We start from the raw sequence: 14,940 nt of genomic DNA, 5'->3' as shown, positions 1-14,940 counted from the left end.
GGCAACGCTCTTATCCCATGCTTGCTGGCTAGCCAACATTGAGTAACACAGTCACGTCAAACAGTGCAGCCAGAAGAACAGCAAAGTAGCTGCATTTGCATTTGTTTAGTCTGTTTTCTAGTGATTTTTGGGGGACACATCCATAACCATGAGCTAATGGTATGTGATTTCACCTGGCTTAGTTCTTTTGTCAGGCCACTGTTCAGAAGAGACTACACAGCTAACACAATCAATTCAAACTGAAGCTGGAATGACAGCGAACTAGCTGCATTTCGTGTTCTATTGACATTTCTTTGTAGACTGTATATCCCTAAAATTATGCCGATTCATGATTTCGACAAGCTGAGAAAAGCTGACAGTCTGTCTGTCGTGTCCCGACTCCTGACACGTTCATTACCATAGGATATCTGGAGATCTAATTTCAATATTGAAACACTGTTGAAAATGTCAGAGAGACAGATAGCAAGTTCATTACAAATGTGTGCTGTTGAAAACCAAATGCTAGTCAAAAAGAAATGGGAGATCATTTCTAGATGCTTTGACAGTGTAGATATACTATATACAGTTCATTCGGAAAGTATTCAGAAACATTGACTTTTTCCACATTTTGTTACATTACAGCCTTATTCTAAAATGTATACAATTATTTGTTTTCCTCATCAATCTACACACAATACCCCATAATGACAAAGCAAAAACAGGTTTAGACATTTTTGCAAATATATTAAAAATAAAAACCTGAAAAATTATGTTTACATAAATATTCAGATCGTTTACTCAGTACTTTGTTGAAGCACCTTTGGCAGCAATTACAGCTTAGAATCTAATTGGGTATGACGATACAAGCTTGTCACACCTGTATTTGGGGAGTTTCTCCCATTCTTCTCTGCAGATCCTCTCAAGCTCTGTCAGGTTGGATGGGGAGCGTCGCTGCACAGCTATTTTCAGGTCTCTCCAGAGATGTTCGATCTGGTTCAAGTCCGACTTGAAGTTTGGCTGGGTGACTCAAGGACATTCAGAGACTTGTCCCGAAGCCACTCCTGTGTTGTCTTGGCTGTGTGCTTAGGGTCCTGTTGGACGGTGAACCTTCACCCAAGTCTGAGGTCCTGACCGCTCTTGAGCAGATTTTAATCAAGGATCTCACTGTACTTTGCCGCTGTTCATCTTTCCCTCGATCTTAACTAGTCTCCCAGTACCTGCCGCTGAAAAACATCCCCACAGCATGGTGTTGCAACCACCATGCTTCACCATAGGGATGGTGCAAGGATTCCTCCAGACGTGACACTTGGAATTCAGGCCAAAGAGCTCAATCTTGGCTTCACCAGATCAGAGAATCTTGTTTCTCATGGTCTGCGAGTCCGTTCGGTGCCTTTGGGCAAACTCCAAACAGGCTGTCATGTGCCTTTTACTGAGGAGTGGCTTCCATCTGGCCACTCTCCAATAAAATGCCTGATTGGTGGAATGCTGCAGAGATATCTGTCCTTCTCCAGAGGAACTCTGGAGCTCTGTCAGAGTGACCAGCGGGTTCTTGGTCACATCCCTGACCAATGTCATTCTCCTCCGATTGTTCAGTTTGGCCGGGCGGCCAACTCTAGGAAGAGTCTTGGGGGTTCCAAACTCCTTCCATTTAAGAATGATGGATGCCACTGTGTTCTTGGGGAACTTCAATGATGCAGACTTTTTTTCGTACCCTTCCCCAGATCTATGCCTCGACACAACCCTGTCCTCAGCACTCTACAGACAATTACTTCGACCTGGTTTTTGCTCTGACATGCACTATCAACTGTGGGAGCTTATATAGACAGGTATGTACCTTTCCAAATCATGTCCAATCAATTGAATTTACCACAGGTGGACTCCAATCAAGTTGTAGAAACATCTCAAGGATGATCAATGGAAAGAGGATGCACCTGAGTCCAATTTCGTGTCTCATAGCAAAGGGTCTGAATTGTTATGTAAGTAAGTATTTCTTTTTTTTATATATATATTTTTATACGTTTGATAACATTTCTAAAAAACTGTTTTCACATTGTGATTATTGGGTATTGTGTGTAGATTGATGAGGGGAAACAATTATTTTGTACATTTTAGAATAAGGCTGTAATGTAACAAAATGTGTAAAAAGGGAACGGGTCTGAATACACAATCTGATGGAACAGAGTGAATAGGCATTTCAACGTCATAGATTTAGCCGGTGGCAAATTGTGGAATAGACACTGGTTGGATTGTGGTTTTAACCAATCAGCATCCAGGATTATACCCACCCGTTGTATAAAACCACCTGTACTCATCCCAGTCCAACAGAGGATCAGCCTCATTGATGCAAACAGCATAATGGATGTGTACTGTACTCTTTCTACATGCCATAGTGATTAACTTTCAATTTCACAGTCCAGCAACAGCAACCTATGACAAGCAAGACAAATGGACTCATGGAAATACGTAAGAAAAGTTGGCTCCATCTGATGCCCCTAATGTTCACACTCACTCAGCCCAGATATGCCACGATTTAGGAAAGAATGTTTATTTTGGAGTCGAATAGGTGAAACTAAGTTGGACCACTGAAGGAGAAATAGAAAATGTATCTAATTTCCACCAACCCCCAGCCCTCCAAATGGGCCATTATTAAATTGTAAATCTCGAGAGAGCAGAGAGAGAGAGCAGAGAGAGAGCAGAGAGAGAGAGAGCAGAGAGAGAGAGATAGATAGAGAGAGAAGAGAGAGAGAGCAGAGAGAAGAGAGAGAGAGCAGGAGAGAGAGCAGAGAGAGAGCAGAGAGCAGAGACGCAGAAAGCGAAACGTAGAAAGGTGAAGGATGGTAAACAACACATTCTATGCATTTGGTTTTGTCTTTGAGCTTGTGGGTATGGGGGTTTAATTCAGTCCACACTTTACAGGGGGAAGTGAGTGCTGACCTGAGGGTGTCCTGTGTTACCTACACTCTTAGAAAAAAAAGTTCCAAACGGGTTCTTCGGTTGACCCCAGGGAGTACCCTTTTGGGTTTCATGTAGATCACTCTGTGGAAATGGTTCTACCTGGAACCAAAAAGGTTTCTTCAAAGGGTTCTCCTATGAGGAAATCCTAAGAACCCTTTTAGGTTTTAGATAGCACCTTTCTTTCCAAGAGTGTAACAGAGATAAGGGGAGGGGAATAGAGGCTAGTAAACTTTTGACTCCAATATTCTTTTGAGTTGAGTGTAATATATCTCGGTTAGGAAAAACCACAAGAGGACAACCTCTTGGTGCTATGATTTCATAAACTCATGGTAACCACTTAAGATTAGATATGCTTATCTATTTATTTAACCAGGAAAGGCCCATTGAGACCCAGAGTGTCTTTTTCAAGGGAGACCTGGCCAAGCAGGCAGCAGCAATCAATACATAATTAAAACATACAGCAACATGATCCAGCCTAAAAAAAAGCATTTATACTCCTCTGTAACAGTCTCCCATAAATATTTTAAATTCATTCAGTGGCACTAACATATCTAGATGAAGCATGGATTGTAGATTATTCCATGCGTCTGGTGCACAAGAAGAGAAGGTAGTCTTGCCTAATATTGTGAATGTCCTGGGGACTTTAAGTAGCAACCACCTAGCAGACCGGGTATGGTAACTGCTTGTGGTGAAGGAGACCAGACTACAGAGGTAAAGAGGGAGTTTACCCATAAGGGCTTTGGAGATGAACACATACAAATCTTTCTGTGCATATAAAGTGAGGTCCAACCTACCATTTGGTGCAATGGTGGGTGAGTGACTTGGCATTTGTAATAAAGTGCAAGGATCCATGATAAACAGAGTCCAGTCTCTGTAAGACAGAGGAGGCTGCAAGCATATACAACAAGTCACCATAATCAATGACAGAGAGAATAGTGGCCTGAACAAGCTTCTTTCTAGCCATAAGCGGGAAGCAAGCCTTATTACGAAAATAAAACCCAATTTCAATTTAAGCTTTGTCACAAGATTATCCACATGAACTTTAAAGGACAACTTGTCATCCAACCAAATACCTAGGTATTTGTTGGATGATACTTTTCAATGGATAACCCACCAGATGTGACAATGTTAACGTTCTCTGGCAGAGTTCTAGCTCTGGTAAAGGTCAGGATTTTTTTTTTGTACATTCAAGACAAGTTTATGACCATAAAGGGAGGCCTGCGGTGACTGAAACGCAGTCTGGAGCTCTTCAACAGCATGAACCAGAGAAGGAGCACATTAATATATAACTGTATCATCTGCATATAGATGTAACTTTGCTGGTTGCATCCCATTTCCCAAATCATTAATAAAAATTGAGAACAACACAGGAGCTAAAATAGAACCCTGGGGCACACCTCTATTAATCTCAAGAAAGCTAGACTTGTGATTGTCAGTATATACACATATGACTTGCTATACATTTTGTTGAAACTATAGGGTTGCCAAAGAAACATATTTCAGAGAACATAATCACTGAGAAATATGGAGTAATTTGGAGAAACACAAACCCCAAGTTGGTCTTTGAGCACTGCGTCAGTGATGGTGAGACATAACATCAGACCCCCTGTGCTCCACTGAAACCACGGAGCCTGCTCATTGTCATGGCTACCCTCACACACTGATGTCATGTTTTCATTTCTGTGGTTTCTTCATGTGCTCTTAATCAAAAGCACTGTTACGGGCTGTTCCATAAGCCTTGCTCTGTCGGTCTGCTATGATGGAGTCATCCCAGACACAACGGCACGGAACGATTCATTGACACGGTGTGTGTGTGTATGTTGACACACATGACATTACATAACCCCAGCGTAGTGTTCTGCTCTGTGAAAGCAACACTGGGTTTGATAAATTAATCAGGCCATGAGTATTATTACAGCTGAGTCTCTGTGTGAGGAGCGCTTCACGAGGCCCAGAAAAACATAAAGGTATTGGTCACCTTACCTTATATATAGAATTAGAATTACTAGAAATGACATTCCAATTTAAGTCAATGTTCTGAGATAGAGGGGCTTTGACCCTTCTTGTAATTATAACAATTTGGCCCCATGTTGTGTATGTGATTAATCCACAAAGCATGCCCTTTAAAGACTGTGTGTGAACGTTTTAAATCAAATCATATTTTATTTGTCACATGCGCCGAATACAACAGGTGTAGTAGACCTTACAGTGAAATGCTTACTTACAAGCCCTTAACCAACATTGGAGTTGAAGAAATAGAGTTAAGGAAATATATACTAAATAAAGTAAAAATTTAAATAAGAAGTAGCACTATATATATTTTATTTTATTTCACCTTTATTTAACCAGGTTGGCCAGCTGAGAACAAGTTCTCATTTACAACTGTGACCTGGCCAAGATAAAGCAAAGCAGTTTGACACATACAACAACACATGGGATAAACAAACGTACAGTATTTAAAAAGCCATGTCAGTTAAGAACAGATTCTTATTTACAATGACGGCCTACCCCAGCCAAACTCGAACCCGGACCACGCTGGGACAATTGTGCGCTGCCCTATTGGACTCCCAATCACAGCCGGTTGTGATTAGAGCCTGGAATCGAACCAGGGTCTGTAGTGATGCCTCTAGCACTGAGATGCAGTGCCTTAGACCTCTGTGCCACTCAGAAGGCTGTATATAACGAGGCTATATACAGGGGGTACCAGTGCCGAGTCAATGTGCGGGGGTACAGGTTAGTTGAGGTAATTTGTACATGTAGGTAGGGGTAAAGTGGCTATGCACTAGGTAGAGGGAGGAGGTGTCAATGCAAATAGTGCGGGTGGCCATTTGATTAATTGTTCAGCAGTCTTATGGCTTGGGGGTAGAAGCTGTTAAGGAGCCTTTTGGACCAAGACTAGTGCCCCGGGTACCTCTAGCCGTGCGGTAGCAGGGGAACAGTCTATGACTTGAGTGGCTGGAATCTTTGACAATTTTTAGGGCCTTCCTCTGACACAGCCTAGTATATAGGTGCTGGATATAAGGAAGCTTGGCCCCAGTAATGAACTGGGCCATAAGCACTACCCTCTGTAGCGCATTACGGATGGATGCCGAGCAGTTGCCATACTAGGCGGTGATGTAACCGGTCAGGATTAGGGCTGTGGCAGTCACCAAATTTCGTCAGCCGGTGATTTTCAAGCAAATAACTGGCAGTCTCATGGTAATTCACTGTTAATTAACATAAACACATGTAGCGTCTCTTGGCTTCCACTCAAGCCATTTTAAAAAGTCTCATAAATCCATGTAATATAGCTTACACCTTCACAATAAATCCATTATATATTTTAGACAGGTCTAAAGAAGCATGATATGAAGAAAATGTAGTTTATTTCAGAAGAAAATAATAGCTTGTCCTTGTGTTAGGTTCTGATGTGACTATGCCAAATGGTGTGGGCTACACTTGTTCATTTAGTAGACAAGGTTTGCTTATAATTCGGTGGCATTATATTATATTATTTTATAGTATAAAGAATACAATTGAACAAAGCTGAATAAAATATCAATATTTTCTCCAAATTATTTGAGGGATGTGGCTATTCTGTGTTGAGCTGTTAACAAAGAAAGTGATACTCCTATATGCTTAATTTATTTTTAAGTTATTCATGTAACTTTTGTTGTTCTGCAAACATTGGGCTATATGTTTATATTTTTATATATATTGTAAGGCTGCATGATGAGACTCGAACGGTTTGAAAAAAGTTGCTTGAAAGGCATGAGCTCTAATTTGTTTTTTTGGGCAGGCTTTACACACTATAACAGTCTCTAATTCACAATTTCACAAGCACTTGATAATACCTCAAATTTTACGGCGGCATCCCCTTTGTGGCTGTAATGCACCTCAAAAGAATCCATGCCTTTTGTGGCCTGGAGTGCTGCATTGTGCCCTTCTCCCTGAGTGTGCTGCTCAATCAAAAGTGTCGCTCACTCACACTGCGTTCTATCAACTGATCAGGTCTTTCTCACAGGCTACACGTTAAGACAGACATATCGGGGACAAAACTGCTCGGGTCCTTATCCGAGGTGCACACTTAAGTTATTGGATGGACTGTCCACATTTACTTTTCGTCAGCCAGCAAGATGAGTAGGCCTAACGAACAGCAAAAGCACTACCCTATGTCAATCTACTTTCCCCCATGGTACAAAAGTCAACCGATTCTATTCTGTGAGAGAAATAACTTTTTCGGGCTAGGGGGCAGTATTTGGAAGTTTGGATGAATGAGGTGCCAAAAGTAAACTCAGGCCCAGAAGCTAGGATATGCATATAATTGGTAGTATTGGATAGAAAACACTCTAAAGCTTCCAAAACTGTTAAAATAATGTCTGTGAGTATAACAGAACTGATATGGCAGGCGTAAACCCGAGGACAAAACATCCAGAATGTTTTGTTTTCAGCCCACCTCTGATTACAATGGCTGCAAATGGGAATATAAAAGGAAGTCCTCCCAGATTGCAGTTCCTAGGGCTTCCACTAGATGTCAACAGTCCTTAGAAAGAGTTTCAGGCTTGTGTTTTGGAACACTACGAACTCTGAAGATAGATGGGGGGAAATCAATTCACATAAGGTGTCCAGGGCACAGCTGGGAGCTGAGGGGGGTCTATAACAAGTGGCAACAGTGAGAGACTTATTTCTGGAGAGATGGATTTTAAAAGTAGTAGCTCGAACTGTTTGGGCATAGACCTGGATAGTAGTACAGAACTCTGCAGGCTATCTCTACAGTAGATTGCAACTCTGCCCCCTTTAGCAGTTCTACCTTGACGGAAAATTTTGTAATTAAGGATGAACATTTCTGAATTTTTGGTGGCCTTCCTAAGCCAGGATTCAGACATGGCTAGGACATCAGGGATGGTGGAGTGTGCTAAAGCAGAGAATAAAGCAAACTTAGGGAGGAGGCTTCTGATGTTAACATGCATGAACCCAAGGCTTTTCCAGTTACAGAAGTCAACAAATGAGAGCGCCTGGGGACACACAGGGCCTGGGTTAACCTCTACATCACCAGAGGAACAGAGGAGGAGTAGGATAAGTGTACGGGTAAAGGTTATAAGAACTGGTAGTCTAGTGCGTTCGGAACATAGAGTAAAAGGAGCAGACTTCTGGGCGTGGTTGGATAGATTCAGGGCATAATGCACAGACGAGGGCATGGTAGGGTGCGAGTACAGTGGAGGTAAACCTAGGCATTGGGTGACGATGAAAGAGGCTGCATCTCTGGAAGCGCCAGATATACTAGGTGCGGTCTCCACATGTGGGGGGTGGGGCAAGGGAGCTAACCGAGGCATGTAGACAGGATTAGGGGCTACACAGTAAAACTAAACAATGAGAGCTACCCTAAACAACAGTATACAAGGCATATTGACATTAGAGGGAGGCATAAAGCAATCACAGGTGTTGATTGGGAGGGCTAAGACAACAGCGGGTAAACAGCTAAGACAACAACAACAGATAAATGACGATGAATGAGCAGAGGGTCAGTTAGCTACACACAGGGCCTGAGTTCGAGGCTGGGGCCGACAGATAAACTAAATGAAGTACCGTGTTAATGAACAGTCCAGTAGGCATCAGCTGTGTAGCCGAGTGATCATAGGTTCCAATAGGCAGCAATGGACGAAGCGGAGCCGCTCGGGCAGTCGTCACTACGCTGGGCGAGCAGGAGACACGGCGCTCAGAGAGTTAGCTGGCCGGGGCTAATAGCTGGGTCCTCACCGACATCAACGACGCAGAGGCCGGTTGAGAGCACATCGGCCGAAATACATCAGCAGACCAGTCGTGATGGATCGGCGGGGCTCCGTGTCGACAAAGGGTTCAGGCCTATTGGCAAGAGAGCTATTGTAGTTGGTGTACTTCGTTTGCTAGATGTGGGAATAGGCCTAGCTCGAGGCCAACTGGTGCTTGCTTAAGGACAAAGGTGTTAGCCACGATAGCCACTTGTTAGCAGCTAGGAGCTGCGATGATCCTGTGTAATGGTTCAGAGCTTGCGGCAGGAATCCGGTGATGTAGTGGGAAAAAAAGCAGCCCGACATGCTCCGGGCTGATATCGTGCTGTGCGGACTGGCAGATATTATCCAGGCTAAAGCGGCTGGTGTCTGTGCTAAAGGTAAAGACTGCTAGCAGTGGTTAACAATGACTGAATAGCTAGTAGCTAATTAGCTGGATAGCTTCTGAAGGCTAGCTTCTGATGGAGGTTCCGGTTATAAGGTCTAAAAAATAGCAGATCCGTACCACGTTGGGAAATGGAACTAGAGATTGAAATGTATAAAGAATAATGAAAAAAGCTGCATTTTTATGGTGAAAATGATCTTCCCCAAACTTGAAACTCACGCACTGATTATATAGGCCAGTTAGGCTATACACCCCTTGTAAAGTGGATTAATGTGCTTATCTTTAAGAAGTTATTTGGCCACTTTAGCTGTGATACAAACCTTATTAAAACATATAGGCCTACGGGCTAGACTACATGAGGTGTGTGACTGATTCGAACAAGTAACAAAAAAAAGGAATTGTTTCTTATGCTGGGCATCATTCACGAGTGATAATATATAATTCACAAGTGATAGGCTAATATGGTCACCCATCAGACTATTCTTGATTTAATCTTGTCTTTCCATATAATAAATAAAATACTGTATGTGTGACATTTGTTTTGATTTAGACGGAGCATTATCATGCACCTGTATCGAAAACAGGGGCAGCTGGGAAAAAATATTTGTAATCTATGCACTTAAATAGCGAATGAAGGATGCTTTCCCCATGGTTTATTTTAATGACCGACAGGTAGGCTATACTCCTGTTGTAAATATAAGGAAAGTTGAGAAATAAATATAGTAGGCCTAGCCTATAGAAAGCTCATGTGATCCTTCTTTTTATTAGTGGCCATCACTCTGTTTTCTCCCGTATTGCATAGCCTATAGAAATGTTGCCCAACATGAGCTTATAAGTTCTCATGAAGTGTTTTAATTACATTTTCGATTACGTTTGCATTGATGTCAGAATGATTAGAGGGACAATGGAGTGCTGAGTATAAGACAGTTAGCAAGTTTGGTAGGCTACTAATGACCAACAGCATCAGATTCCTTTTTCTTGCTCACGTTAAGAGAGAGGTTGTTGTCCTGGCACCACACTGCCAGGTCTCTGACCTCCTCCCCTATAGACTGTCTCATCATTGTCGGTGATCAGAGACACTGTTGTGTCATCAGCAAACTTAATGATGGTGTTGGAGTCGTGCTTGGCCACTCAGTTGTGGTTGAACAGGGAGTACAGGAGGGGACCAAGCACACACCCCTAAGGGGCTCCCGTGTTGAGGATCAGCATGGCAGATGTGTTGTTGCCTAAGGAAGTCCAGGATCCAGTTGCAGAGGGAGGTGTTTAGTCCCAGGGTCCTTAGCTTAGTGTTAAGCTTTGTGGGCACTAAGGTGTTGAATGCTGAGCTGTAGTCAATGAACAGCATCCTCTCATAGGCGTTCCTTTTATACAGGTGAGAAAGAGCAGTGTGGAATGCAATTTAGATTGCATCATCTGTTGGGGCGGTATGCGAATTGGAGTGGGTCTAGGGTGTCCGACAAGAGTGCTATGGGGCAGTAGTCCTTTGGGCAGGTTACATTTGCTTTCTTGGCCACAGGGACTATGTTGGTATTAAAGACTCAGACAGAGAAAGGTTGAAAATGTCAGTGAAGACACTTGCCAGCTGGTCAGCGCAAGCTCGTAGTACACAACCTGGTAATCCGTCTGGGCTTGTGAATGCTGACCTTTTTAAAGGTCTTGCTCACACTGGCTACGGAAAGCGTGATCACACAGTCGCGCGGAACATCTGGTGCTTTCATGCATGCTTCAGTGTTGCTTGCCTCGAAGCGAGCATAAAAGGCATTTAGCTCGTCTGGTTTTCTTGAGTGACTGGGAAGCTCACTGCTGGGTTTCCCTTTGTAGTCCGTAATAGTTTGCAAGCCCTGCCACATCCGACGAGCATCAGAGCCGGTGTAGTAGGATTCAATCTTAGTCCTGTATTGACGCTTTGCTTGTTTGATGGTTGTCTGAGGGCATAGCGGGATTTCATATACGCGTCCGAATTAGTGTCCCGCTCCTTGAAAGCAGCAACTCTAGCGTTTAGCGAATATTGCCTGTCATCCATGGCTTCTGGTTGGGATATGTACGTACGGTCACTGCGAGGCATTTATTGATGAAGCCGGTGACTGAGGTGGCATACTCCTCAATGCCATTGCATGAATCCTGGAACATATTCCCTGTCTGTGCTAGCAAAACAGTCCTGTAGCGTAGAATCCACATCATCTGACCACTTCCGTAATGAGCAAGTCACCAGTACTTCCTGCGTTGCTTGTAAGCAGGAATCAGGAGGTTAGAATTACGCTCCGATTTGCCAAAGGGAGGGCAAGGGAGAGCTTTGTATGTGCCTCTGTGTGTGGAGTAAAGGTGGTCTAGAGTTTTTTTCCTCTCTGGTTGCGTATGTGACATGCTGGTAGAAATGAGGTAAAACGGATTTAAGTTTGCCTGCATTAAAACCTGTTCGGGATAGGGGGCAGGATTTTCACTTTGGACGAATTGCGTGCCCAAACTTAACTTCCTACTACTCTGTCCCAGATGGTAATATATGCATATTATTATTACTATTGGATAGAAAACACTCTGAAGTTTCTAAAACTGTTTGAATTATGTCTGTAAGTATAACAGAACTCATATGGCAGACAAAAACCTGAGAAGATATCCAAACAGGAAGTGAGAACTCGATTTTCAAAACAGTGGCAAATGATATCCCTTTTAGTTATGGATGTGCAAACACTTCCTAGGGCTTCCACTAGATGTCACCGTCTTTAGATTCTGGTTATATGATTCTACTATAAAGGAGGGGCTCATAGGAGCTATTTTACTGTGTGGTCTGCAGAAATTCTCGGTCTCATTGTGCGCGCTCACGAGAGAGAGTGCTCTCGTTCCAATGTTCTTTCTTCAGACAATGAAATTCTCCGGTTGGATCCTTATTGATGATTAATGTTAAAAACATCCTAAATATGGATTTCATACATCATTTGACTTGTTTCTATGACCTGTAACGGAACTTTTTGAGTTTTTGTCTGGAGGGATTGCTCGTGCATCATGAAAATGGATTACTGGGCTGAACATGCTAACAACAAGTGGCTAAATGATAGGCTTTATGGAACTTTATGGAACAAATCAGTCATTTTTTGTCGAACTGGGAATCCTGGGAGTGCCTTCTGATGAAGTTATTCGAAGGCAAGTGAATATTTATAGTGTTTTTGTAGCTTCTGTTGACGCCAAAATGGCGGCTATTTCTTTGGCTGGATTGTGCTCTGAGACCCGTTCTCAGATTATTCTTTTTCCGTAATTTTTTGTTGTTGAAATCTGACACAGCGGTTGCATAGAGGATAAGTTTATCTTTAATTCTGTGAATAACACTTGCATCTTTTATCAATGTTTATTATGAGTATTTCTGCAAAATCACCGGATGTTTTGGAATCAAAACATTACTGCACGTAACGCGCCAATGTAAACTGAGATTTGTTTTATGTATATATATATATACACATTATCGAACAAAACACACAACACATGTATAACATGATGTCCTATGACTGTCATCTGATGAAGATAATCAAAGGTTAGCGATTCATTTTAACTATATTTCTGCTTTTTCTAACTCCTATTGTTGGCTGAAAAAATAGCTGTGTGTGTTTGTGACTTGGCTCTGACCAAAAATAATCATATGTTGTGCTTTCAGTGTAAATCATTTTTAAAATCGGACACCATGGGTAGATTAACAAGATGTTTATCTTTCATTTGCCGTATTGGACTTGTTAATGTGTGAAAGTTAAATATTTAAAAATATATATTTTTGAATTTCGCGCGCTGCATTTTCAGTGGAATGTAGTGGGTGTTCCGCTAGCGGAACCCCTGAGCTAGAAAGGTTAAAGTCCCTGGGTCACTAGGAGCGCCGCTTCTGAATGAACAATTTCTTGTTTGCTTATGGCCTTATACAGCTTGTTGATTGCGGTCTTAGTGCCAGCATCGGTTTGGGATGGTTAATAGACGGCTACAAAAAATATAGATGAAAACTCTCTTGATAGATAGTGTGGTCTACAGCTTCTCAGGCGCGCAGGACCTTGAGACTTCCTTAATATTAGACATCGCGCACCAGCTGTTATTGACATAGACACACACACCCACCCCTCGTCTTACCAGACCTAGCTGTTCTGTCCTGCCGATGCACAAAACCCAGCCAACTGTAAATTATCCATGTCGTCGTTCAGCAACGACTCGGTGAAACAAAAGGTATTACAGTTTTAATGTCCCGTTGCTAGGATAGTCTCGAAACGGAGTTTCCTCCAGTTTATTCTCCAGTGATTGCACGTTGACCAATAGAATGGATGGTAGAGGCGGGTCACCCACTCACTGACGAAATCTCACATGAATTCTCACACGATCTTCCCCCCCAGTATTTCTGTCTTTTCTTCACGTGAATGACGGGGATTTGGGCCTGGTCTCGGAGAAGCAGTATATCCTTTGCGTCGGAATCATTAAAGACATTTTTTTTGTCCAGGTCGAGGTGAGTAATCGCTGGTCTGATATCCAGATTCTCTTTTTGGTCATAAGAGACTGTAGCAGCAACATTATGTACAAAATAAGTTCATAACAACGTGAAAAAAACCCCACAATAGCACAGTTGGTTAGGAGCCTGTAAAACGGCAGCCTTCCCCTTCGACGCCATTCTCAGTGTTACAGTAAAACGTGAAGGTATTATTCCATTATTCATTTCCGTGGATGTCCCGTGGGAGCTCACCCTTAAGCCCCCCAGGCTGGCCCTCTGTGTCTGTGCGTGTGCATGCGATATCTGATTCATCCACATAGCACACCAAGTAAAGACAGCTGAGGACTGACCTTTGACCCCTGTGTTACTTTCAGCGGTGAGAGGGCGTCCAGGTGGGTTTATGGTGGTTTGCAGAAAGACAGGAAGCCCCTCTGGTGATGGACTGCCTATGAAACCGCCTCGGCTAAACCAGTGGAATTCTTATGTTTTGTATGGAGAGAAAACGGTGCATGGCTTAGTCAACCCTCTATATTGTGGTGACTTTCCACTCCACTCATTCGATTCTCTTCAAACACTTACACACCATCTGTGTTGGATGGTGGTAAGTAAGCCATAAAAATAATTTACTAGTACAGATAGTCCCATTCAAGTCAATGAGCTGTGCTGTTGTAGCAATTTTATTTCTAAAGGGTAGACTATGGATGTCTTATGCCAGGCTTCAACCTGGCATCTCTGTTCAAATTTTTTCTATTTTTCCCCCCTTTTTTTGGATTATTCCTTTTCTTAAATGTGTTATATATTTGTTATATAACCCTTCCTCCCGTCCTAATTGGAGTAAACTAATGGACAACAGTACTTAGGCTTCTACTTCCTGTTGATACATACTATATACACTACCGGTCAAAAGTTTGAGAACACCTAATCATTCAAGGGTTTTTCTGTCAGCAATTGTTAACAGACAGGTTATTTCACTTATAATTCACTGTATTACAATTCCAGTGGGTCAGAAGTTTACATACACTAAGTCAACTGTGCCTTTAAACAGCTTGGAAAATTACAGAAAATGATGTCATGGCTTTAGAAGACTCTGATAGGCTAATTGACATAATTTGAGTCAGTTGGAGGTGTACCTGTGGATGTATTTCAAGGCCTACCGTCAAACTCAGTCCCTCTTTGCGTGACATCATGGGAAAATCCAAAGAAATCAGCCAAGACCTCAGAAAAAAAATTGTAGACCTCCACAAGTCTGGTTCATCCTTGGGAGCAATTTCCAAATGCCTGAAGGTAACACGTTCATCTGTACAAACAATAGTACGCAAGTGTAAACACCATGGGACCACGCAGCCATCATGCCGCTCAGGAAGGAGACGCGTTCTGTCTCCTAGAGGTGAACATACTTTGGTGTGAAAAGTGGAACTCAATCC

This window comes from Salvelinus fontinalis, chromosome 13 (genome assembly GCF_029448725.1).
Source record: "Salvelinus fontinalis isolate EN_2023a chromosome 13, ASM2944872v1, whole genome shotgun sequence".
NCBI lineage: Eukaryota > Metazoa > Chordata > Actinopteri > Salmoniformes > Salmonidae > Salvelinus > Salvelinus fontinalis.
Note: the sequence above shows the minus strand (reverse complement) of the source record.